A 4,652-nucleotide genomic window follows, 5' to 3' on the forward strand; every position below is an offset into this window, starting at 1 on the left:
AGTCATAAAAATTGTTATATATCTTAGCCCAGCTATTTTAAACTGTTTGATCACATTCTAGGGTTATTATTATTATACCTAAAATGCAACATTGATAGGAACACTGAGATAAAAAAATACAAAATTCAACCATCAACGCATTTCAAAATTGTTACTTTTTTGTAAAATATACAAAAACAACACACTCAACAAAACTGAATATATGTGAATTCATATATTAATACTAGACACCTTAAAGATAATGTGTACCAAAAATCTTTGTCATATCTTTATGTTAACCTTTAATAATGCTGATTCTGTACTATGTTTAGTCCTAAATCCAGACTGAAAAATATCCATTATGTTACTTCCAATCAAAAAGTCAACAAGTTGATTATGGACAACTTTCTCTAAAATCTTATTCATAAAAGGCAATTTGGAAATAGGCCTAAAATTTTTTAAATCCTGTGAATCTAAATTCATTTTCTTAAAGACTGGTTCAATAACAGCATGCTAACGGTACAGTGCCATAAAATAAACTACTGTTAATAATCGATAATATACTGGGACCAATAGTGTCAACCACCTCCTTAAACAATCGGGATGGGAGAATGTCATAAAGAGAGGTAGTCGGCTTTAAATGCAATATTATATTTTCCAACTGAGCTAATGTAATCGATTCAAATTTACTCAAACAATGAGACAGATTTATTTTGTTGGCTACAACATTCCCTACAGGCACAATATCCGACCGAATACGATTAACCTTATCAATAAAAAAACCTTTAAAAACTCTCACACAGATCCTTAGATGGAGTAGGGAAAAAATTAATAGACGGACTCAATACTTTATCTATGATTGAAAACAATACCTTCGGGTTATGTGAATTGTGCGATATAATTCGTGAAAAATATGAAGATCTAGCGGCTTTAACGGCATTTTGATAGTTTGATAGAGACTCTCTAAAAATATCATAAGATACTTGCAATTTATCTTTAAGCCACTTACGCTCTGCATGCCAACAAACCCGCCTCATATTCCGAGTCACATCATTTAACCAAGGTTGTTTTTTAACTTTATGACATCTCATTTAAAAAATGCGCAATATTATCCAAGATCTCTGAGCAAACATGATTAAAAGAGTTTACCAATTCATCAGGTCCTATAGGGTGCAACATTGTAGACCGAGTAGGAAAGGGTAATTCAGTAGTAAAAGCAGTTGACTATTACTACCTAGGTGTGGAGGTAGTAATAACCCGGGACAAGAATGAAGGGGGCTGATAACAGAGTACATTTGTTGCAAAAGACAGATTAAACCTAATAGGTATATGATCCGAGATAGCCGTTTCTTCAACACAGATATTTTCTATGGTTATCCCCAACGAGAAAACCAAGTCAAGTGTATGATCGTGTAGGTCCAGAAACACATTGAAATAAATTAAAAGAATCAACTAAATTCAAAAATTCTTTGGCCATGGGTTTACCGGAACAACAGACATGAACATTAAAGTCACCCATAATCAAAATCCTGTCTGCAGATGGAATGACCACAGTTAAAAACTCATAAAATTAATCGAGAAAGTTCTTATTATAGTCAGGAGGCCATCAAGGCACAAATCACTGGCGAGGGCAAGTCAGTCTTCATTGATTGAGCTTCAAAACTCTTCAAACTTTCAACAGGCTGTAACTTGCACTTAATCATGTTATTAAAAATAACAGCCAAGCCTCCACTCCGCCGATTACTCCTCGAAGTACTTAAGTAGTTACATCCCCTTGGTAAAAGCTCAGCAAAAGGGCTCGTATCAGCGTCATTTAACCAAGTTTCAGTAATAAAAAGAAAGTCCAGTCTATGTGTTACATAAAAGTCATTCAGGATGAATACTTTGTTGACAACTGAACATGCATTTATCAAAGCCATATGCATAGTGGTCGATACAATGGACCGATTAGAAGAAGAACCACTTAGCTTCGTTGACTTGGCTCGTCTCACAGGACGCAAATTTGAGTGCACCACACCTCCGCGTCTTGTCCCTCTCCATGTAGTCCAAGGCAATAGTGTTGATGTGTCAGGGAGAACATGTATCAGATAGGAAGGCCGCAACTCCGCCGCTGGTGTAACTCCCCTGTTTAGGATCCTCAGATTCTTAAGTTTTACCAAAACTCCAGCCCATGTGCCCCGTCTCCTGCGGCGTCTCTTCTTCCAGCACACGCAGCCAGTTTCATGACAGGCTTTCATTGGCGGCTGGAACGTGCATGACTGTTCAGCGAATAATTTCATATTCAAATCCCGGCTACACATCTCCAAAGCAGCCGATCGAAGGCTCAACCATGTAAAACGGTCATAAATCAACTGTGAGCAATTCATGCAATTCATAAAACATAAAAGTAAAACAAACAAAGTACAGACATCCTAAACGCAGAGCGACGGCAAGCCAACACACTATCTGGCGCCATCTTTTTTTTTCTTCCTGCACTAGACAGCCATGGATACTGTATATTCCCACTTTAATATTGCTCTGCTTTGTTTTCGTCTTGTAGTAAGCCCTTGGAAACTCACCAAGGGCTACAATTATTCATTCTAGTAGGTATTGTGGCGAGTATCCCGAGTCCAGATTAGCGTCGCCCTGGAAACGCCGCTGCCACACTGATCACCTAGGGAGCAACGCGAGGACGACCGCCTGCGGAACTGTTGGGATCAAGTGCGCCGCATTGATGAGGTAGACAGGCTCCCGAGCCCCCTCCCCCTCCCTCATTTTGAAATACGAAATGGTCTGCTGTACTGTGTCGCCCACAGGCGGGGGGAGGATAAATTCCTCCTGGTCGTGCCTACCACCAAGACGGAGATGGTCATGGAGCTGGCACACGGCCACCCAATGGCGGGACACCTAGGAGCCGACAATACCGTCCAGCGCATCCGGGACCGTTTTCACTGGCCCGGACTAGAGGCGGAAGTGAAACGGTTCTGCCGTAGCTGTCCCACCTGCCAGCAGACGTCTCCGTGCCGTCCTCCCCCCAGCCCGCTCATTCCACTACCCGTCATCGATGTGCCCTTCGAGCGGATCGGGATGGATCTGGTGGGACCGCTGCCGAAGTCTGCCCGGGACATGAGCACATCCTGGTTATCCTGGACTATGCCACCCGGTACCCGGAAGCCGTTCCTCTTCGGGCGGCCAACGCCAAGAACATTGCCCGAGAACTATTCATGCTGGCCAGCCGAGACGGGATCCCAAAGGAACCAACAATTGAGGACGTCGGTCTACCACCCGCAGACGGATGGCCTGGTGGAGCGGTTTAACCAGACGCTCAAACGGATGCTGAAGCGGGTGGTGGCCGAAGATGGGCGTGACTGGGACCTCATGATCCCGTACGTGCTCTTTGGAGTCCGGGAAGTACCACAGGCCTCCACAGGCTTCACCCCCTTCGAACTGCTGTTTGGGAGACAGCCCAGGCAGCCCAGGGACGTGGCTCGGGAAGCATGGGAGAACCAACCCGCCCCCCTTCGTAGCCTCGTCGAGTACGTCGAGTACGTGAGAGAAAGGATTGACCAGGTCATGCCGCTGGTTAAGGAACATCTCGTGACCGCCCAGCGCGCCCAGCAACGGCTGTACGACCGGCCCGCCCAGGCCCGGGAGTTCTAGCCAGGCGATCGAGTGGTGGTATTGGTCCCGACAGCTGCGTGCAAGTTTCTGGCGACCTGGCAGGGGCCCTACACCGTAGTGGAACGGATGGGACCGGTGACGTACCGGGTGCGGCAACCGGGCCGCCGACGGACGGAGCAAATCTACCACGTCAACTTGCTCAAGAAGTGGGTTCCCCGGCCCGAGCAACTTGCCGCGCTAGCCCATACCGGGCCCCCAGTAGTGGACGTGGAACCGCAGCTGTCGGCGACCCAGAAAGCGGAGCTCGAGGCCCTGGTCAGTCAGTTCCAGGATGTGTTCAGTGAGACCCCGGGTAGAACCACCGTCATCGAACACGAGGTCCGCACACCACCAGGAGTCGTAGTCCGGCAGCGGCCCTACCGGATACCAGAAGCTCGCCGGCCGGCTATAGAGGAGGAAGTCAAAAAAATGCTCCAACTGGGAATCATCGAGCCCTCCCGTAGCCCCTGGGCCAGCCCAATAGTGATGGTTCCAAAGCCAGACAACACCCTCCGGTTCTGTAACGACTTCAGGAAGGTCAATCAAGTTTCCGCCTTTGACGGCTATCCCATGCCGCGGGTGGATGAGCTCTTGGACCGGCTGGGCAAGGCTCGATACATCAGCACCTTGGACCTCACCAAAGGATATTGGCAGGTGCCCCTCTCCCCGGAGTCCCGGGAGAAGACAGCCTTTAGCACTCCCAATGGCCAATGGCATTACCGGGTGCTACCCTTCGGCCTACACGGGGCACCAGCCACGTTCCAGCGGTTGATGGACATCTTGCTCCGGCCCCACCAAGCCTACGCCGTGGCTTACCTGGATGATGTCGTTATACACTCCGAGGGCTGGGAGACTCACCTGGAGCGTCTACGGAGGGTGTTGACGGAGCTCCGGCGGGCTGGCCTGACGGCCAACCCCAAGAAGTGCCACCTCGGCCTCACCGAAGCAAAATACCTGGGGTACAAGATTGGAAGAGGGCTCATCATGCCCCAGGACAAGAAGGTCGAGGCGGTAAAGAAGTTCCCACGTCCCAC

Source organism: Sinocyclocheilus anshuiensis, unplaced genomic scaffold (assembly GCF_001515605.1).
Source record: "Sinocyclocheilus anshuiensis isolate Anshui unplaced genomic scaffold, SAMN03320099.WGS_v1.1 scaffold527, whole genome shotgun sequence".
NCBI lineage: Eukaryota > Metazoa > Chordata > Actinopteri > Cypriniformes > Cyprinidae > Sinocyclocheilus > Sinocyclocheilus anshuiensis.